General features: G+C 45.7%; 1 protein-coding gene across 1 annotated transcript in view; it reads right to left on the reverse strand.

The window, feature by feature from the left end:
* PIK3CG (phosphatidylinositol-4,5-bisphosphate 3-kinase catalytic subunit gamma) overlaps window positions 1-16,151 on the reverse strand; it is a 38,597-nt gene extending 22,446 nt beyond the window's left edge. Inside the window, exon 1 of the mRNA XM_070947819.1 lies at window positions 16,071-16,151. The gene's annotated coding sequence lies outside the window, so the exon portion shown is untranslated. The remainder of the gene's footprint in view (window positions 1-16,070) is intronic.
* Between the last annotated feature and the right edge of the window lie 290 nt (window positions 16,152-16,441).

The following is a 16,441-nucleotide window of genomic DNA, read 5'->3' on the forward strand; positions in this document are numbered from 1 at the left end:
ACAGCTTCAAAAACACAGCTGATCATCGGAGGGAGCGCCAGTGACTAAAGCAGGCAAAGCGCGGAAGGGATAAGAGAAGAAAGCAGCTGTTCCGGGTAGCCATTTTGGGCACCGCGCGTCTCGTTTTCAGCCTCCGAACGCGTCGTGTTTTCAGGCAGCGATTGGCAGCAATGTGCTTTGGTGATCCCTGCATCCTTGAGGGGCTCTAAACGGAGTGTTTGGAGGCTGAAAACGTGACACATGGAGCCCAAAAACACAAGCCATTGTCAGTGGCAATCTCAGCAGCCAGGAAGAGGACGCGAGGAGGCTGAAGGGTGGGGGCCAGCGGGTGGGCGGGGTTACATTTGGAGTATAAGACGCACCCAAATTTTCAGCCTCTTTTAGGGGGGGAAGTATCTTATAATCCGAAAAATATGGTACATTCTGTATTAAGCATAGCTTCTGTAAATAATGTTAACTGCCCCCAAAAGGCAATGGCTAAAATACGAACAGTGGTTGATCTGTGGCTGCTGGTATTTTCTACAGTTTGGTTGTTTTGTTGCAGACATTTCATTACCAAACTAGGTAACATCATCAGTGCTAGTAAGGAGTGGGATTTTCTCTCATTTTATATTCTAGTGCTGTGTTCCCCAACCTTGGGGGGGGGAGAGGGGATCCGGACCACGTGAGTGACGGTTCAACATGCATGTGCACATGCACAGCTGAACTCACGCGAGCAGTGGGCCATTGCACATGTATATGTGCACGCAGCTCGACTTGCCCCACTTTGAGCTGCACACGTGTGTATATCTGTATGCGCCAGCCTGGCAATCGCGTGAGTTGATCTGCGCGTGCACGCACTGGCCTGCCACTCTGGGTTGCAGGAGGCCATCACAGCCAAAAATGAAGCTTGCGAGCCCATTTTTGCTGGCAGAGGCTCGGGCCAACACAGGCGTCTCCGACATGAGTGACATCGAGCTGGCCACGCCTACCCTGGCCATGCCCCCCCAACCCCACACCCCCAAGGTCAAACACAACTCTTATGGGGCCCTCAATGAAATCCAGTTTGACACCAATGCTCTACTATATGCCCAGATGTTGTCTGTATAGGAGAGTGGAAAAAATGTTCCGCTCTGGGTCATGTGACCTGGAAAGGGAGGGCTTAGAATGCCGCGATCACCAACATTCTGAGCCTCTGCCCAGCCGCCTCTCCTGTGGCAGTACAAGTATTTCCCCCCACAAAGCCTGAAATCTGACCTCATTCCCATCAATCCGCCCAGAGAATGTTGCTTCTTCTATTCTAATTTTCAGACTTTTGCATTGACAGAGTAACTTTTTTTTTTTTAATTTGATTTATATGCCGCCCTTCTCCGGAGACTCAGGGCGACTTACAATGCGCTAAGCAATAGCCTTCATTCTTTTGTATATTTATACAAAGTCAGTTTATTGCCCCCACAAACTGGGTCCTCAATTTACCTACCTTAGAAAGGATGGAAGGCTGAGTCAACCTTGAGCCTTGGCGAGATTCGAACCTGCAGTAATTGCAGGCAGCTGGTCTTAATAACCAGCTTAATAACAGGGTGCCTTAGACCACTGTACTACCAAGGCTCTTTTATATTTATATTTTATATTTATTTACTTATTTATTTGCTTATTAAACTTATGTGGTGCCCGTCTTGGCTAGAGGCGATTCTAGGCAGCTTACAATTGGACTTCCTTTGCACACAACAATATGCTTCCCTCAATTTTATGTTTGTACCACAGTCTAAGCAATTCATGAGAAAATTCTACATTTTTCTCTGCAGCGTTTTGGGAAATGAAAAAGAAAGCCTTTTAAAAAAAATCTGCTTTACTAAACCCAACTGCGTGCACTTAAATTTGGATTAAACTCAAAGAAAGGACGAAGCCATGTTTAACCTATTATATAATCATCATTCATCATCATCATCAACCACAATCGTTTCCAAATATTTAAGTAGACGCTGTTTTGTGGAGGTATGTTTAAAATCTGAAGCACTTTAAAAACGATTTGGGTTTAACATGGCGTTTGCTCTTTAAATGTTATTTCTCTATTATCTTTTTTTTAATTCCACATTTTTCTCTGTAGCATTTTGGGGAACTAGATGAATGTTATAGAAAAGAAAGAATTTTTAGATTTCTATTTTACAGAGTCCAACTGTATGCCCTTAAATCTGGGTTCAACTCAAGAGATTCGTGCTAATCCAGAAAGACAGGCTGTTTTTAATATTTTATGATGATGATGTAATATTTTGTCATCCTCCTCATCCATTTCCAAATACTAAACAGACACTGTTTCTGTTTAAAATCTGAAGCGTTTTAAAGCATTGGTATTTAAAGAATGAATGTTTAAAACACACCGCTTGCTCTCTAAACGTTATGTCTTTTATTTTAGTTTTTTGAACAAAATTTCAAAGCCAGCATCTCTGCCAGTTTGCAAAGAGAGGAGAAAAATTATCTGGGGGAGCGAAAACTGCATGGGAATAACAAGAGTATTTTTATATAATGAAAATAATTAACAGCTGTCTTCCTAGATTAAATCAAAACTCATCCACCTGTGCACGCCAGCAGCTCATATGCAGAGAACTTCCAATGTGTTTCAAAGAACATACATTTTAGATCACCCCTGACCAATGAGAAGTGTTTAAAAATTGTCTTATAATTTCCATTTTTCCCACCATACATAGGTAAAATGAAGGTTACAAGCCATTTTGATCCGTTTCTCCTTAATGAATAAGGACTAGGCTGCTTATTTTTCCCAACAAAACTTTTGATGCTTTTTTTTCCTAACAAATTCTTCCCCCATATTTTATCTCCTGAAAGTTTCAAGATGAACAATTTCAGGATGCCAGCAACGATTGAGTAGAAACGGTTAATTTTCCCCACGATCCAACGAAAGCAAACGATGGAACTATTTTAATGAGAGATTTTACCTGGCTGGGAAACAGGAACTGAATTTCTGCCGAAACCTCATTTGTATAGTTTTGAATCCTGCTTTATTTTAAAATGGCAACAACTCACAACCACGGAAAGTGGCTCCTTCGGGGTGAGATGTTCTGTTTTTCTGGCTTTCTTTCATCAGTCGAGGCAACGGAAGTCTTCGGGTAACCAGGAAGGAAGTTTTAACCCACTCGGCTATAAACAAGATCGTTGGCTTTAAAAATTGTGTGTGGGGTTTTTTTAAAAAATGCTTTTCCTGTTAGAACTGTCAAACAGTCCCTGGCTGTAGTTGCAATCATTACAAAAAAAAAAATAAAAGAGGAACGTATGGCTGAAAATATATAGGCGGAACCATGCCTCAAAAGTTGCTCAAGAAAGAAAGAAAAAAAAGAAAACTCATTCATTCAGCTTGGATGAAAATAGTAGGCAGTTTTTACAACCTCTTCGGCTGAAAAAATGCTTTTAAAAATAATAAAAAAAAGCCTCTGATGATCACGTGGCTTAGCTGGGATCGTCAGAGGCTTTTAAGAGCATTTTTTCTACAACTCTTCGGCCGAAGAGTTTGCAGAAAAAAAATGCTTTTAAAAGCCTCTGACGATCCCAGCTAAGTTGCCTGATTTCCAGAGCCTTAAAAGGCATTTTTTTTACAACTTCCTCGGCTGAAGAGGTTGTAGAAAAAATGCTTTTAAAAGTTAAAAAAAAAAAAAGTTGGCCACGCCCACCCAGTCACATAACCCCCCACCAAGCCACGCCCACAGAACCGGTAGTAACAAATTTTACATTTCACCGCTGCTTTACGCATACCAATTACAGTGGCACCTTGGTACTCAACTGTTTTGAAACTCATTCAATTTGTTACTCAACACATTTTGACGGGAAAATATTTGTCCTGGTACTCGTTGTTTGTTTGGTACTTGATGCACAAGCTACAATTTGTCGGGTGTCAGCTGCCTTGTGACTCACTACCTTATTTCTTACAGGGGGGGGGGGGAAATTGTTTGGTACTCAGAGTTTTTGTTATTCATCTCGCCTCCCTGAACCAATTAACCATCTGTATTTTATTGGATGCTTTCATTTCTATTTAAGCAGACTTTTTCACCAGTCCCAGGTTTTAAGGCGTCACAATATATATATTTAAAAACAAAATTTCCAAACTCAGAGCTGGAAGAAAGTCCGGCTTCAAGAACCCGATATCCAAATTATGCCAGTTTTGAATATGCAAATGTTTCCCACTTTAATTTAATTTAATTAATTCAATTTATATGCTGCCCCTCTCCAAAGACTCAGGGCGGCTCACAATGCATTTTAAAAAATCATTATAAAAAAACATTTAAAAACTAAAAACATTAAAAACTCATTCACGCCATTCATGGCCAGATCTAAAGAAGCACATTATTCTGGGATATGTAAAAAAAAAAAAAAAACATCTTCCGGGAATTGGTCCTTGAATGGATGATGAACAATGGAGCAAAGTTCAAAAGATTACAACAGTGAAGCATTCATGGACTAAACGCAAAATTTATGCTTTTCTCACCAAGGCCTTTTAAACGCTGAACTGTTTTACGTCAAATTCAACCCATCCAGAGCTTAACTGTAGCGTTTCCTTAAGAGTTTGAGCTGTTCATCCAATTAATTTTCAGCGGATCGATCTATAAACGGAGTAGTGAGTAATCACACTGAACTGAACCTACAAGGTTGACAATTCCTCAAATGCGTGGGCTTTGGGGGAATAAAAAGACGGTTATTTATTTTATTGATTTATTTGATTTATTTGATTTCTATACCGCCCTTCTCCAACAGGACTCAGGGCGGTGAACAGCCGAGATAAAACATAGCATATAAAATTTAAAAACAGTTTAAAAGATATTAAATAATTTCGGCCCACAATTTGTTCATTTTACCTATTTTTTTTATCAGTGTTGTACAGGAGCCCATAAGCCAGAGAATGAATCTGGATGAAAAATGAAAAACGTACCCAACTATAAATTTTAGCCTCGATACATGTTCACTTCAGTGGATGAAAACTAATCAAGGGGTTATCCAATCTAGAATGAAGATGATTTCCTAAAAGTGAGACCAATTAACTAATGGAAGGGCTTGCCTTCAGAAGTTGTGGCTGCTCCATCACTGGAGGCTTTTAAGAAGAGATTGGACCACCGTTTGACTGCAATGGTATAGGGCCGTGATGGCGACCCTAGGGCACGCGTGCCACGGGTAGCATGTGGAGCCCTATCTGCCGGCACGCGAGCAGTTGCTCTAGCTCAGCTCCAGCGCGCATGTGCTACGCCGGCCAGCTGATTTTTGGCTGGCCCAGCTCACGCTGCCCTTCCCCTCCCAGGAGTCTCCACGCGGCCCGTTTTGGATGCCAGGTAAGTACAGGGCTTAAGCGGAGGCTCTGGGAGGGAGTTTTTGATCTCCGGAGGGCCTCCGGGTGGGGGGAGAGGCCGTTTTTGCCTTCCCCAGGGTCCAAGAAAGCATTTGGAGCCTGGGGAGGGTGCAAAAAACAGGGCTTCCAGGCCCACCGGAAGTCAGGAAACGGGCCATTTCTGGCTTCCAAAGGGCCTCCGGGTGGGGGGAAGCCATTTTCGCACTCCCCAGGCTCCAAGAAAGCCTCTGGAGCTTGGGGAGGGTGAAAAATGGGCCTACTGGAAGTCTGGAAACGGGCCGTTTCCAGCCTCCGGAGACTTCAGGGAGGCCTGCTAGGCCCAAAACGGGGCACGGTGGGGGTGGGTCGTGCTTGCATGCATGGGGAGCGCGCAGGGGTTGCGTGTGCATGCACGGGGGGCATGGAATTATGGGTGTGGGCACGTGCGCACATGACAGACACCCCCGTGTTTCCCCCGCTTTCGGCACGCGACGGCAAAAAGGTTAGCCATCACTGGGATTGGGTCTCCTGCTCGAGCTGGGGGGATTGGACTAGAAGACCTTCAAGGTGCCTGGAGGCTGTGCGGGCCTGGATGGGGAGGAACAGGCTCCGACTCAACCCCTCCAAGACCGAGTGGCTGTGGCTTCCGGCGTCTCGACATAGCCAGCTCGTGCCATCGCTGGTTATTGGGGGCGAATCACTGGCCCCCACGGAGAGGGCTCGCAACTTGGGCGTCCTCCTGGATGCACGGCTGTCTTTAGAAGAGCATATGACGGCCGTGGTCAGAGGGGCTTTTTATCAGGTCCGCCTGATACGCCAGTTGCGTCCCTTTCTGGATCGGGACTCTCTACGCACGGTCACTCAGGCACTCGCCACTTCCCGCCTGGACTACTGCAATGCTCTCTACATGGGGCTCCCCTTGGGGTGCACCCGGAGGCTCCAGCTGGTCCAGAATGCGGCCGCACGGGGGATTATGGGAGCGACGGGGCGCTCCCATGTGACACCTCTCCTGCACGAGCTGCACTGGCTCCCGGTGGTCTTCCGGGTGCGCTTCAAGGTGTTGGTGACCACCTTTAAAGCGCTCCATGGCTTAAGGCTGGGGTATCTACGAGACCGCCTTCTGCCGCAAATAGTCTCCCACCGGCCAGTACGCTCTCACAGAGAGGGCTTCCTCAGGGTGCCATCCACCAGACAATGTCAGCTGGCAATCCCCAGGGGGAGAGCCTTCTCTGTGGCGGCACCCGCCCTCTGGAACGACCTCCCCCTAGAGATACGCACGATACCAGACCTCCGGACTTTTCGTCGGGCCCTGAAAACTCATTTATTTCACCTAGCCGGGTTGGCTTGATCCCATCCGTTTTGGTTTTAATTTGAAATTGGTTTTAATTGGGTCGTTTTAAATTGTGGGCCGAAATAATTTAATTACCTTTTAAACTGTTTTTTAAATTTTGTATGCTCTGTTTTATCTCGGCTGTTCACCGCCCTGAGTCCTGCTGGAGAAGGGCGGTATACAAATCAAATCAAATCAAATAAATAAATAAATAAATAAATAAGGTCCCTTCCAAGCCAGTTATTCTGTTAAATGTTCTGATTCAGCTGCTCAAAGCTTTCATTGTAAAATACTGTGTGGTCAGACTTATCAAGACAAAGAACGCTTCACAAACTGTTGTAGCGTGCAGAGAAATGGTTGCAAGTCACACAAAGCTTTTTTTTTAATACAGTGGTGAAACATCTGGAAGAATCAGGGAGCTCAACGTACAATGCTAGGAGTCAGGGACTACCCAACCAATCTGTAAAAGCATTCCAATCCCCAGTTCCTATGAATGCTAGGAAGTATCTGAGATACTTCTCTCCGTATCGGTATTGTGAAGAAACGAAGGAACAAGCCATTTGTACATTAGGCTGTTTCAATTAAGACATTGGAAAGCCCAGGACAAAAGCTGATCGTTTCACTCTTGCTCAACTTAAAGAGTGTAGCAATTTGTGTTGGCAAAGCAGATCAAAACAACAACCCTCCAGAAGTTAGAAAAAGTTCAGAATCAGGGGTGAAATGCTCCCGGTTCAGACCGGATCACCCGATCCGGTAGCGATGGTGGTGGGTGGTTCGGAGAACCGGTAGCAAAAATCCCTGTGCCTCCCCTCACCATGCCCAGCTGAGTCGCACGATCATCAGAGGCTTTCTTTTTTTTTACTTTTAAAAGCATTTTTTCTACAACCTCTTCCGACGAAAAAATGCTTTTAAAAGTAAAAAAAAAAAAAAAGCCTCTGATGATCGCGCAGCTCAGCTGGGATCGTCAGAGGCTTTTCAAAGCATTTTTTTTCTGCAACCTCTTGGCCGAAGAGGTGGTAAAAAAAATGCTTTGAAAAGTCTCTGATGATCCTAGCTGAGTTGCCTGATCGGCAGAGAGGCATTTTTTAAAAAGCCTCTCTGACGATCCCAGCTGAGTTGCCTGATCGGCAGAGGCTTTTCAAAGCATTAGAAAAAATGCTCTGAAAAGTTAAAAAAAAAAAGTTGCCACGCCCACCCAGTCACATTAAACCCCCCCCCACCAAGCCACACCCACAGAACCGGTAGTAACAAATTTGACATTTCACCCCTGTTCAGAATACGATAGCACCAAGAGAACCTGGGTTGACGGGACTTGAGATGGGGCGCTAGCAGTGGTGAAATCTGAACCGGGGTTTACTACCGGTTCGCTGGCTGTGCATATGCAGTGCACACCACGCACCGAATGCAAGGTGCACGCACGCAGTGCACGCCAAAAGGAGGCATGCGGCAAGTAGAACAGCGCGCGAGGGGGCGTGATCAGCTGTGGTGCACAATCTTTTTTCCCCCCAGTCTTTTCCCAGCTAAGCAGCAGCGCCTCTGACGTTTGCGCTGCTTAGCTGGGCATGGGCGGCCGGGGGGCGGGGGGGTGTAGGAATTTTTGCTACCAGTTCTCCAAACCACCCGCCGCCATCGCTACCGGATCCGGCGATCCGGTCCGAACCAGGAGCATTTCACCCCTGGATGCTAGCCAAAAAAAGGTTCACTCTGTGAATCTTACCCTGTCAACGGTAACTCAGATTGGCATTAATATAACCCGATTTTTCAAAAGGCGATAAAAATTGTGCCAGTTTTTGCCGAAGCAGACGTAGGTTGCTCTACAGCATTCTGCAAAAGGGGGAAATGTCCTTGAGATTAATGACTCTACCGGAGGCTACATCTTATGTATGTATCGGATTTTTTTTTTAACAACGGGACGGAAGTGGTTTTCGATTTGTCCTTTCTTTTTTTGTTTTGCTTTCCAGATGAGCCTTAAACGAAGTTGCCAGACGGCAACACGCTGACACAACAACAAGGGTGGAGAACCGAGCAGATTTCATCATTCTTATTGGCAGAGTCTTGGCTGGAAGGTGAGCTCATTCCATGCTTGGTGATATGCTGTCCTCCCAGTCTTTCTCCACCCAACCTCCAGGCTTCTGTTTTGTCACTTCTTCTCCAGAAGCCTTCATTCAATCAACAAGATCCCCACGCCACGCCCACAGAAGCGGTAGTAAAAAACATTTGAAACCCACAAGGGTATGAATACCTGAGTCCACAAAGAACCTCATCATAGAGCAAGCAGCCTTGGGAACACTCCCATGGTCAGGCACTGTTCTGCCCCAGCTACGGACCCCAAAGAACGCAGCACACACAAACTCTATGCAAAACTTATTTTACTCAAATAACTTAGTCTTTATCAACCAAAGGCTGTTAATAAACTGTCTTAACAGCCTACCAGAATTCTAAGTTAGGTAATCTAGTCTTACTAGAGTTGGCAGAAAGCCCAGAAGCAATTTTGCAGAGAATCCAGACGCGAAGGAAAGTGAACTAAAGTTGTTCCCTACAGCTTGCTGCAAGTGGCGTTCCTCCTTAAATAGGCTAAGGGAGTGGCCAGTTAGCCCCAAGCCTTACTCTCAAGGAGACCTCCTCCTGAGGAGCCACTCCTGCCTTTTGGCAGCTCTGCGCGCCCGTGCATCGAGAAGAGGCTCCTCCTCTTCATCCTGTTCAGTTAAAGGAGCTTCTGGAGGTTCTGAAGGCCCTGGCTGAATCCCTGCCTCTGGCACCACATCTTCTCCAGCCTCCTCACTGTCCGACTCGAGCGCCAGCTGCACAGGCTGATTGTCGGAATCAGCTACAATCTGCACAGGCCGCTGACGGGCCACAACAGACACAAAGAATCAGGATCATATGTTAAGTTGCCGTTCAGAAGGTTTATTACTCAAGCCAAACACACAAATCTAGTCAACTAAAGTTCAATACTAAATTGGTGCCCGATTAGGGTCAGGAGAATTCAAGAGGGTTAAGATTTAGACCTTTGTGGCAACGTAACAACTCTAGGCTACTGACTCGCTTAACTCCCTCCCCTGCTCTTCTCCTACACCCGTGATGGCGAATCTATGGCACGCGTGCCAAAGATGGCATGCAAATCCCTTTCTGTGGGCATGCGCACCATCGCCAGATACTCTTCTGGTTTCCAGCATGCACATGCATGCCAGCCATCTGGTCTTCCTGGGCGTCAGAGCGAAGGAAAATGGCCTGAAAGCGGCCAAAAATGAGGCCATTTTTCAGGCATTTCTGGGCCATTTTCAGGTCGTTTTTCTGGGCCATTTTCAGGCCATTTTCAGGCTGTTTTTGGCCCCCAAACGGCCTGAAAACGGCTGGAAAACGGCCCAGAAAATGGCCTGAAAACAGTCCAAAAAACAGGGATGTGCCCGCCAGTCAGCCAGTCTTCTGGTTTCCAGCCTGCACATGCACGCCAACCATCTGGTCTTCCTGGGCACCGGAGAGCAGGAAAATGGCCTGAAAACAGCCAAAAATGAGGCAATTTTTCAGGCATTTCTGGGCCGTTTTCAGGTCGTTTTTCTGGGCCATTTTCAGGCCATTTTCAGGCTGTTTTTGGCCCCCAAACGGCCTGAAAACGGCTGGAAAACGGCCCAGAAAATGGCCTGCAAACAGTCCAAAGAACAGGCATGTGCCCGCCAGCCAGCCAGTCTTCGGATTTCCCGTGCTCCGGCATGCGCACATGCACGCACATGCATGCACGTTCCGGTTTGGGCACTCGGTCCCAAAAAGATTTGCCATCACTGTCTACACCCATATATCTAGCAACAAGTCCCAAGAGTTCAGAAATGGACCCTACCGAGCAGTTGGCTGGATGACATAGTAGCAGGATGTCTCACTAGTCCCTGTTGTCCAGCTTAACACAGAAGGATTCACACACTGTCCGTTCTGGAGCAAAGACTCTGCTAAAGGTCTCTCTCCCCCACCATCTCTGCTCCCTTTCCTTAGAGTCGAGGCTCCCGAAAGACCTGAAACCCAGTTTAGAAAGTCAAAGTGGCCTAGAAACAAACTTCTTGGTTTCAATAGGGAAGTAAATAGCCACTGTAATTTTCCAGGTTGTTTATCTGAATCTACATCCATGGAATTGCCTGGTGGCCTCCACTCCAAGTATGTCTGAGCTTCCACAGATTAGCCAAAAATCAGCTCAGGGCTGCCACCTAGTGGGGCTCTCCTGCTTGGCGGTTGCAGCCACCTTCTTTGGAATCATTTTTTTTTTAAGGGGAGATTAAATGACGGCCTGTTATATCACCAGTTCACTTTTATCGTCACCTATGAATGCCAGAACAAAAAAGCAGGGCTAATTTAACAAGCATTTGTGGAATTGCAGCCTGCAACCTTGGTAAAGGTTTGGAAGTCTTCCGTTCAAATAAAAACCAGATCCAGCCGTGTTTACGATCGTCATCCAGATTAGATCCACTTTTCTGCAAAGACAAATTTAACTCCCCGCCTAGGAATCAACAACAGCCAGCGCCCCACTTTTACAGTTTAACCCTACCCAAATAACACAAAGGTTAGCTCATCATTTTTCCTTTCTGTTTGCCTCTCTGGCCAACCACCCCTGCCCCCCCCCCCACACACAGACCACTGCCTCATTGATGGCTAGCCTCTTATCCCTTCCCTCTTTATTTATTTAAAGATGTGTATCTGTTACAATAACCTTCGGGGCTGCTTACGCCTCTTAGTTATACACAGTGAGAAGTGTAGAGACAAGTTAAGTAGCAGGGGGCAGAAGGGGTGAAATCCAGCAGGTTCTGGAAAACCGGTAGCGGAAATTTTGAGTAGTTCGGAGAACCGGTAAATACCACCTCTGGCTGGCCCCAGAGTGGGGTGGGAATGGAGATTTTGCAATATCCTTCCCCCAGGAGTGGGGAGGGAATGGGCATTTTGCAGTATCCTTCCCCTGGAGTTGGGACGGAATGGAGATTTGGCAGTATCCTTTCCCTGGAGTGGGGTGGGAATGGAGATTTTGCAGTATCCTTCCCCTGGAGTGAAGTGGGAATGGAGATTTTGCAGTATCCTTCCCCTGGAGTGGGGAGGGAATGGGGATTTTGCAGTATCCTTCCCCTGGGAGTGGGGAGGGAATGGGGATTTTGCAATATCCTTCCCCCAGGAGTGGGGAGGGAAGGGGATTTTGCAATATCCTTCCCCCAAGAGTGGGGAGGGAATGGGAATTTTTGCAGTATCCTTTCCCTGGAGTGGGGAGGGAATGGGGATTTAGCAGTATCCTTCCCCTGGAGTGGGGAGGGAATGGGGATTTTGCAGTATCCTTCCCCTAGGAGTGGGGAGGGAATGGCGATTTTTGCAGTATCCTTTCCCTGGAGTGGGGAGGGAATGGGGATTTAGCAGTATCCTTCCCCTGGAGTTGGGAGGGAATGGAGATTTTGCAGTATCCTTCCCCTGGAGTGGGGAGGGAATGGAGATTTGGCAGTATCCTTCTCCTGGAGTGGGGTGGGAATGGAGATTTGGCAGTATCCTTCCCCTGCCACGCCCACCAAGCCACGCCCACAGAACTGGTAGTAAAAATAAAATTGGATTTCACCACTGGTGGGCAGGCAGCTAAACCTAATCCGGTGATTTAAAAAAAACAAAAAAGCAGAGAAAACAACTTAAATACACAGGGAAGTTTGTTTGGAAAGAAATTCAGGACAGGGCTGTACCACAAAAGTCTCTTAACCACAGAGGTGGGGCAGCTAAAGGAGGATGTCTCCAACAGAGATCAAACAGTGGACAATTTTGCATAGCAAATACTGCCTGGGTACACAATTAACGCACCAATAAGCAATCCACTATCCACACCAAGTCTGGTTCCAACAATAAAATAAATAAAACGAATACAACTTCTGAATTCTTTTTCAACTGTTGAGGGTTGGTTTCCTCCAATCTGTAAAATAAAACTATGTGGATCATTTTACTAGGCCAAAGAAACAATATTTACATCCAAGGTGGGAAAGAGAAACGGGTTTGAAGCAGGGGTGAAATTCAACATTTTTTCCTACCGGTTCTGTGGGCATGGCTTGGTGGGCATGGCAGGGGAAGGATACTGCAAAATCCCCATTCCCTCCCCATTCCTGGGGGAAGGATACTGCAAAATCCCCATTCCCATTCCACTCCAGGGGGAAGGATACTGCAAAAGCCGCCCAGAGTCCCTTTTTTTTTTTTTTTAAATTTGATTTATATGCCGCCCTTCTCCGAAGACTCAGGGAGGCTTACAATGTGCTCAGCAATAGGGAGTTGGGAGTTGGGCGGCATAGAAATGCGACAAAATAAATAAATAAATAAAATAACATTCCCATTCCCACCCCACTCCAGGGGGAAGGATATTGCAAAATCCCCATTCCCTCCCCACTCCTGCAAAATCCCCATTCCCTCCCCACTCCTGGGGGAAGGATACTGCAAAATCCCCATTCTCACCCCACTCCTGGGGGAAGGATACTGCAAAATCCCCATTCCCTCCCTACGCCTGCAGAATCCCCATTCCCTCCCCACTCCTGCAAAATCCCCATTCCCACCCCACTCCAGGGGAAGGATACTGCAAAATCCCCATTCCCTCCCCATTCCTGGGGGAAAGATATTGCAAAATCCCCATTCCCTCCCCACTCCTGCAAAATCCCCATTCCCACCCCACTCCAGGGGAAGGATACTGCAAAATCCCCATTCTTACCCCACTCTGGGGCCAGCCAGAGGTGGTATTTGCCGGTTCTCCCAACTACTCAAAATTTCTGCTACCGGTTCTCCAGAATCTGTGAGAACCTGCTGGATTTCACCCCGGTTTAAAGCCATTTCAAGTGTCAGTGATAAAAACAACACGCACCTACACATTGACACAAAACCCAGGGAGTCCTTGGCTTACGACCACAAATGAGTGCAACGTTTCTGTTGTTAAGCGAGAAATTGGATAAGTTAGTTTTGCCTCCTTTTATGGCCTTTCTCGCCACGGTTTTGAATCCCTGCCCTTGTTAAATTAGTCACACCGTTATTAAGTGAATCTGGCTTCCCCGTTGACTTGGCTTGGCTTGTCAGAAGGTCACAAAAAGGGATCGCTGACACCCGGGACACTGCAGCCGTCATAAATATGAATCAGTGGCCAAGAACTTGAATTTTGATCATGTGACTGTGGGGATGCTGTAACAGTCGTAAGTGGGGAAAACCGTCAAAAGTAACTTTTCTCAGTGCTATTGTAGCTATCCACGGTCACTAAACAAAGTGTTGTAAGTCAAGGACTATCTGTATAATAATGTAAGGATCAAAGGCCCACCAAGAAATTCTATCACTGTCATCAGGCAGTTGCCAAAACAAGTCCACAATTCAGATATAAATCCAAAATGTCCAAATCGTGGGTGTTTAAATGTATGGCCAACCCATACCGACAACCTCTTCCTCCATACCGACTTTTCCAAATTCTTCTTTTAAAGATATCAGCCTACCGAGGCCAATCCTACAGCTAATTTGCCTGTGGCGAGTCACCTATTATTTAATTTCACCGTATAATACCACATTTCAAAACTGTAAGCAAAGCAGGGACTGCTATCCTCTTCCTTTTTCCAGGACAAGTGCACAAAATCAGCCCCGAATCCTATAACACTCGGTAATTATTGACAGTTGCCCTGTTCACTTTCTCAGCGACACCCCTGCAAAGTAGGACAGAGCCTCTCCCTTAGGACGCAGATGAAGGTGGGTGCAGCTAAAAATTATTCAAAGCCCCGGGACCCTAAAATATCCTCTTGGATATGAGAAATGGCTTGAATGTTGACGGGGCAATAATAAATTGATTATTTATTTAATAAATTATTAAATTTATTTATTTACTAAGAATTTTGGAATGTCAGAGATTACTGCGACTCAGTGGAAATAATATTGTTCACGCCAGCATTTTTTTTGTCTTCTTCTTATATAATGCACACATATACACGTCTTTGTGGGTGCACCTGCATGCAGAAGGCAGTTGTCTAAACTTGCACCCACTTGTAAATCTTTATGGCAACATTATGGAAGTGTGCGCCTTATTTGTCTGTCTGTCTATCAAATTTATATCTATCTGTCTATGAAATTTATCTATAAAATTTATATCTGTGTCTATCAAATTTATCTCTATCACATATCTATCTATCATCTATGTCTGTCTGTCTGTAATATCTATCAAATTTATCTATCGAATTTATATGTATCAAATTTATCTATCACTTATATGTCTGTCTTATCAAATTTATCTCTATCACATATCTATCATCTATGTCTGTCTCTGTCAATCTATCAAATTTATCTCTGTCACATATCTATCATCTATGTCTGTCTGTCTGTCTGTCAATCTATCTAATTTATCTATCAAATTTATATCTATCTAGCAAATTTATCTATCATTTATGTCTGTCTGTCTTATCAAATTTATCTCTGTCACATATCTATCATCTATGTCTGTCTGTCAATCTATCAAATTTATCTATCAAATTTATATCTATCAAATTTTTCTATCAAATTTATGTCTATTTATCAAATGTATCTCTATCACATATCTATCTATCTATCATGTCTGTCTGTCTATCAAATTTATATCGATGTCTATCTATCAAATTTATCTATCAAACTTATGTCTGTCTATCTAGCAAATTTATATCTATCATCTGTGTCTATCAAATTGATATCTATCAAATCTATCAAATTGATATCTATCTGTCAAATTGATATCTATCAAATTGATATCTATCAAATTGATATCTATCTGTCAAATTTATATTATCTATCAAATTTATACATTAAATATATCTATCAAATTTATGTCTATCAAATTTATGTCTATCAAATTGAGATCTATCTGTCAAATTGAGATCTATCTGTCAAATTTATATTATCTGTCTGTCGGTCGGTCTGTCTAATTTATTGACAACCCCCCCCCCCCAAATTTACTGCAGAGTAACTTTAACGCCTCCGTGAGGGGTGTGTGTGTGTGTGTGTGTGTGTGTGTGTGTGTGTAAATTGTGTTTACCCCACAGGGGCGGCTCACTCAAACTTTCACAGCCCCCCCTCCGCCCCCCCAAAAAAACCCTCTCCAGATCCAAAAATCCCCGGTTGCAGCTACCAAGGACGGTCCCCGACGTCCACCCCACGCCAACGAGATTCCCATTTCCCCGTGGGCCATTCCGAAGCCCACCTTCATACACACATACACACACACACACACACACACACACCCTAAACCGCTTATAAACAAACAAAGGAAAGCGGGTCAAAGCAGAGTTAGGCTTCCCAAAAGTTGCGCTCCGTGTCCAAAGGAAGCGAGGGGAGGGAAATCCCCCACGAGTGTTTCCCCCCCCCCCCACACTTCGGAAAGCAAAACTTCTCCTGAGGCGCTGAGAATCCCCGGGAGCTGCCTTCCCAAGCCGACCCCCCTCCTCGTCCCGGACTTACGTCCACGCGGAGCGGCGGAGGAGCTGCTGCTGCTGCCTTTCCTCCGGGCGCCGGAGGGTCTTTTTTCCCAAGCGGGGTCCCCCTCCGGAGTCCTCTTCCCGGCTTCCCCGCCTCGGCACCTGCCCCAACAGCTGACTGCAGGCCTCGCCCAGCTGGCTGGCTGGGGAGGAGGAAGCGCAGGCGGAGCGAGCTGGGGCGGCGATTGGAGTACTCCCCAGTTGCAGCAAATCTCAGTTCAGGCGGACTTTTCTCATTTTCTTTAGCGGCCATGTCCAACTTTGAAGGGGTTTGGATCTAGGACGGGTAGTTTAATGAAGAGAAGGACTAGGGGAGACATGATAGCACTGTTCCAATATTTGAGAGTTGCCACA

Source organism: Pituophis catenifer, unplaced genomic scaffold (genome assembly GCF_029215685.1).
Source record: "Pituophis catenifer annectens isolate HBS135680 unplaced genomic scaffold, rPitCat1.0.hap2 SCAF_7, whole genome shotgun sequence".
In the NCBI taxonomy this organism is placed as follows: Eukaryota; Metazoa; Chordata; class Lepidosauria; order Squamata; family Colubridae; genus Pituophis; species Pituophis catenifer.